Raw genomic sequence first — 6,576 nt, 5'->3', positions numbered from 1 at the left:
TTTTGCTGGACTGCGACATTGCAGCGGAAAGATCGGACACCTAACTGACACTTTTTTGTGAACCAGTGATATTATTATAGTGATCAGTGCAAAAAATATGCACTGATATTGTACTAATGATGCTGGCAGGGGTTGAAGTGATTGTAAAGGAACCTCGAATTCTGGGGTCCCTCTGTGGCTCTCGTGGCTCCTCCTCACCTCAGATAACCCCCTAGGAGAAGCTCTGTCCCGGGGGGGGGTTACCTTGTGGGCGTGCTCCCGAGTCCTGCATTCTGCAACTATAGACACGAATGCTGGACTCGGCCTCGCTCCCCGGAGCCTGCGTCATTGGGAGCCAATGGCTGTGCTGCTATCAATCTATCCAATCGGGACATGAGACACCAGCTACAGATGGCGTGCTCTTTCCTGGACAGAAGATGACAGCATCCTCTAAGTAAAATGGGGGGGAGCTGCAGCATTAAAAAAGTTTTTTCACCTTAATGCATAGAATGAGGGTTTACGCGCGCCCACAATATTGAGTTGCCGTACAATGACGGTGATTCACGGGAACGAGCCGACCTGCCGCAGTACAATGACGGCGGCTGGTAGGCAAGTGGTTAATCCTGGTCCTGGCTTCCAAAGCTTCCTGGAGGTGTGAGTGATGTCACTGGAGGTGTAAATGATGTCACTGGAGGTGTGAGTGATGTCACTGGAGGTGTAAATGATGTCACTGGAGGTGTGGGTGATGCCACCGGAGGTGTGGGTGATGCCACTGGAGGTGTGAGTGATGCCACTGGAGGTGTGGGTGATGCCGCTGGAGGTGTGAGTGATGTCACTGGAGGTGTGATTTGTTGTCACTGTTCCTCCTGGAAAAGCCAGATGTGTGAATACGCTCCAGCTCATTTCAGTGTTCAGTAAGCGGCACGATGACGTCACTCACACTACCTGGAGGGTTGGAAGCCGGGGCCGAGCTATGACTATGAGTGAATTTGGTGCAGCAGTTGGAAGTGGGAAAACATTTTTTTTCTTGCAAAACTGAATGTGTCCTACATCTTTCCTGATGCATCTGTACACTAAAAATCAGTCCTTAAAGCGATCATGAATTTCCCCCAGAGGTTCACCTAAAAGCACCGAACTACAGGCTGCGCAGCGCCCCATTGGATGCTTTAGGCCGCGTACAGACGACCAAACATGTACGATGAAACTGGTCCGCCGGACCGTTTTCACCGTACATGTCTGCCCGGGGATTTCTGTATGGTGGCTGTACTCACCATCATACAGAAATCCGCGCGTAAACAATATGCGGTGACGTGGGCGGCCCTGCCAGTTCAATGCTTCCACGCATGCGTCAAAGTCATTCGACGCATGCGAGGGATGGCGGGCGCTCGGACATGTACGGTAGGTCTGTACAGACGACCGAACATGTCCGAGAGGACAGGATTCTAGCGGGCTGTTTTAAAACAAGGCCAGGAATATTTGCCCGCTGCAAAAAGGCCCGGCGGGCAAATGTATGCTGGAATCCTGTCCGCTCGGGCCTACACACGACCGAACATGTCTGCTGAAACTGGTCCGCGGACCAGTTTCAGCAGACATGTTCGGTCGTGTGTACGGCCCATTACAGAACGAGCAATCCTGCAGTTATGCCTGATAATGTGAAAAACAGAAACGTCCTGGCTCTTTTCTTAGGCCCCGTTCACACTTGTGTGACTTGGGACTGCAAAGTCGCATGACAAGTCCCCCCCCCCCCCCCATGATTCCAAATGATAACCATTCATATCTGTGCGACTTCAAGTCATACCGACTTCAGAGTAGTCCCTGCACTACTTTGGTCCGACTTTCATGCAAGTTGAGGTCCACAGACCTCAAGTTTACACAGGCATTCCCTGAAATTGCATCAAAATTGCATCAAAGTCACGGTAGAATTGCATGACTTTTAAGTCGCGGCAGTGTGAAAGGGGCCTTACTGTTTTACCAAAAAAGACCATTATCTCTAAGAGCCCTTTTCACATTGAGGCAGTATTCAGGCGCTTTAGCACTAGAAATAGCGCCTGTAAAGTGCCTCCCATTCATTTCAGTGCGACTTTTCACACTGGGGCGGTGCGCTTACGAAACTTTATCTTTGGGGCAGTTTGGGAGCGCTCCCAACCCGCCCCTGCCCATTGAGATGAATGGGCAGCACCGCAACACGGGCGCTATTTTTAACCCCTTCTTTGGGGTTTAAAGCGCCCCGCCAGCGGCCAGAAAGCACAGCTTAATCATTTTCATACCGCAGGCCATCATATGACGTCCTGAGCTTTCAGTGGTGATATCTGAATGATGGGTGCAGCTACAGGCATCATCCAGATATCATTTTTTTCTGCCGGCGATTCTCTACACCATAAGAACAATCATAGCTGTTCAGGCGCTTGATCGTTCTTACCGGCAACGGTAGGGGACCGCCCTCCGGTGTTTCTCCGGGCTCTCCCGTGCGATCAGGGACCCCGGTGGAGGATTTTTTTGTGAATTCCCTTTTAAATTTGGCTGTTGGTGAACGTAACAAATACAAATTAATCCGAAGTTACAAATTCTCCAAAATAACGAATGCCGCGTCTAAACGAATAGAACGGAACAAAATTAACAATATATAATAATAAAACGTTTTTCATTTTGTTATTTATTATTATTAATTTGTAACATGCCATGCGTCATTCGTTATTTCGGATAATTCGTAACTTTGGATACATTTGTATTAGTTACGTTCACTAACAGCAAAATTTGAAAGGAAATTACAATACCTATAATTTGATAGTTATTAAATAGTTGGTTAGTTATTCTTTAGAATTTCGGATTTTCTTTCTTATTTTTGGTTTTTCGAACTTTCCGAATGACACAAAAAAAAATGCAAAAAAAAGAGTTTTCCGAATGACACGAAAAAATCCACATTTTTTTTTCTGAGTGACACGAAAAAAAAAAAAAACAATAAAAAAAAAACGAGAAAAAAAAAAAAAAAATGAAACGAAGGCAAACAAATATTCGGCAGTGCACATGTTTATTTACTATAAGTACAATTATTTAGCACAATGTATCTTAAAGAAGTAAGCTTCATATTGGGGATGTATCCCAGCTTGTTGGCAGCTTCATAGTCACTAGGCTTATAAAAGTAGATGCAAACACATTTAATTTGCCAAACTATATTGTAAAGTGCTGTGCAAACTGTTAGCGCTATATATCCTGTATAATAATAAATGATTTTTCTTTCAGTTAAAATAATTGTTTTCCCATTTGTGTCATCCTTGTCAGTGCTGCTGATCTCCCGCATTCTCTTTAAAACCACTTCCTGTCTACATGGACTCCGGCACTCCAACCTAGACATGTGCACAGAATTTTTTTTCGTTTTTTTTTTTGTTCTGTTTCGTATCGTTCCGTAGGTTTGTTCCCGTTCATTTTCCGTAAGACGCCCGTTTTCCTGTTCGTTCCCGTTCGTTTTTCGTACGACGCGATTTTTTTGTATTCCGATCGTTTCGTATTTTGGTTACCGTTTTATTTTCGTACATGCGGGATGGTTCGTTATTCTGTTTAATTCATGTTCGTTACTTGTTAGACAATAATTTTCGTGAATTTTTGTCATTTTGTACTTTCGTAAATATATCGTGGGATTCGTGGCACGTTCAACACCCGGCTCATCCATATTAACTATTGTTAAGCCCCATACACTTGGTCAGACTTTTTTAACAACAAACATAAAAACGATCGTTTTACCGAACGTTCGTTTGTTTTTAAACTCCATCAGAAAACCATTTTTGGGTTCCAGGTTCAAAAGTCTGGCCAACTGATCTCTCCCTTCAGACGAAAATCCACAGAAAAGTTTATTTTGCTCTACTGTACTACTGTACTCAGCACAAAAGAGAAGCTGCTTCACTAACTAACTACACTCACTGTCCATTCAAAAAAACGAAAATGACATCTTATAACAAAAGATTTGCATTCTGTATTTTGAAACCAAATTACGAACAGAAAAAAGGAATTCAGAATACAGAATACAAATCTTTTGTTATAAGATGTCATATGAACATACAAACAGAAAAAGGAATCAAACAAAATACAGAATGAAAATCTTTTGTTAGATGTCATATGAACATACGACTGAAAATCAAAATACGAACAGAACAAGGATTCAAACAAAATACAGAATGCAAGTCTTTTGTTATAGATGTCATTTTCGTTCTTTTGCCGTTTTCGTTTTGTCGTATTTTCGTCGGATCGTTCGTATTTGCGGTTGTTCGTTATGCGACTCATTCGTAATCCCGTCGTTTTCGTATTTTGGTGCTTAAATTTTTTCGTATGTACACATTATTCTGCGGGTACGAAAATGAACATTTTCGTACGAAAATAACATTCGTACGAACGGGAATGCACATATCTACTCCAACCTGCCAACTTTGGAACTTGAAGAGGGAAACCTCGCAGTGTACATAATACTTGGCACGTGTAGTGGGTGTAGCTACATTGCACAAAATATTTGGTCGACATGTGCAGATCGGAAAAATTTGTTTTGTTTCATATGTATTAGTTATGTTACTAATTTTTTTCTTTTCGGAATTCTATTAGTGTGGTGTCGGAATTCCTTAAATTTTGCTTAGTTTATTAATATTCTAACTAATTCCACATTTTTAGAATGATTCGGAACGATCAAAAAACGATCGACAGTTTCTAATTCTGTGTGAAGAATAGCTGGTTGTTAAGCAGTGGGGCTGGGTGCCAACCGTCAAATCCTTAACAACCGCTGATTAATCAGCTGTCAGCGGGCTTCCCCACTGACAGCTGAAATGTAAACAAAACAACTCTGGTGGTATTTGAACAGATTTTTGGTTAGTCAGAGATTCAGATGCATCCCCCCCATGTAAATGAGTATCATACCCTTTCACCCCAAAAAAAAGTGTACAAAGGGAAAAAAGACACGCGTTTTTGACAAGTCCTTTATTAAAAAATAAAAAACAATGTCTAGATCCATCGTCAAAGACGCCACAGGTCGGACCCCCCAAAAAAAAGGAAAAACCTTCGGCTTCGTCAAATGCTCCCCGCCAACTTCTCCTACATCTGACATTTCTTCAATAGGTAAGGGGCAGAGTCACCCGATGACATCAGCAAGTGACCCCGCCCCATTGTGGCATCATTGACACCCAGCATGCCCCAGTTGGTGCTGTCACATAGGGGCGGGGGGGTCACCCATTGACGTCATCTGGTGACTCCATCCCTTAGCTACTGTATTTAAGAAATGTCAGATGGAGGAGCAGGCAGTTGGCGGGGAGCCTTCGACAAGGCCGGAGTTTTTTTTTTTCTTTTTTGGGGTTTGGCGGTGCGACAGGCGTCATGATTGATGATGGATATACATCGGGTAACATGGTTTTTAATTTTTTAATAAAGGAATTTGAAAAAAACTTGCGTAGTGTCTTTATTCACATTTTTGGTGAACGGGGACGGTATCCCATACTCATTCACATGAGGGGGTGGGAACTGGGGAACACCCGCAGACCCCCACAACCACAGCCCAGGGTTGTGGGGAAGAGGCCCTTGTCCCCCTTAACATGGGGACAAGGTGCTTTGGGGTTGGTTTCCCCAAATCACCCTTCCATGTTGAGCGCATATGGCCTGGTATGATCCAGGAGAGGGCAGTTACTCGCCTGCTGGGATGCATGCTTGGATAAGGGTCTGGTATGAATTTTGGGGGGACCCCATGTCGTTTTTTTATATTTTGGTGTGGGGCTTACCTTAAAATTTATAACACTCGAAAGTCCTGGTATGAATTTTTTTTGTTTTTTTTTCCTGAATTTTCTATTGTATTGTTTACATTTCAACTCTCAGTGTAGAAGCCCGTTGACAGCTGATGTCGGACGTGGTGGCTGGTTTCCCATCCTGCTGCTTAACAACCACCTATGCTTATTTTTTTTTTAACATTTTCATTGTTTGCATATCAAAGGTAAAAGCAACAGTACACCAACGTGCATAATCCTGACGTAATAAATACACAACCATACTTTGCTTCACACCAAATTAAAATCGGTTAATCATTTTTCGACTGATCTGAATTTGAATTGTTTGCGAAAATTTGTAATTTGTTAGAAAATTAATAAACTAAATGAAATTTAACGAAAACAAAATGTATGAATTAGGAAACGAATCAACGAAATGAAATTAGTAACAACCAATCTATCTTTAAAATGAAACAAACCACATTTTTCGCTGCTGCACATGTCTACGCTCTGTGTGACCGAGGCTTTACACACTGTCACCAAAGCAGTGTCACTATGGTGACATTGTACTGCTGTGGCTAGTGATCAAAGACGCTGTCCGGCTGCTTTGATGACATTGTATGCCAGTGTCTCTGATCACTAGCCACAGCAGTGCAATTATCACCACATCAGTGCAGCCAGTCAGTGTGCCCTTTGTTACCACCACACCAGTTCACCATATCTGTGCAGCCAGTTGCAGTGTCCCTGATCACTGCCACACCAGTCCCAGTGTCCCCAAACCAGTGAAAGCAAGAAACATTGTTCTTGATCACTAGAAATACCAGTCTAATGGGCGGTACACACGACCGAACATGTCTGCTGAAACTGG

This window comes from Rana temporaria, chromosome 3, assembly GCF_905171775.1.
Source record: "Rana temporaria chromosome 3, aRanTem1.1, whole genome shotgun sequence".
Classification (NCBI taxonomy): Eukaryota; Metazoa; Chordata; class Amphibia; order Anura; family Ranidae; genus Rana; species Rana temporaria.
The sequence above is the reverse complement of the archived record's forward strand: the minus strand, read 5'-3'. Positions refer to the sequence as shown.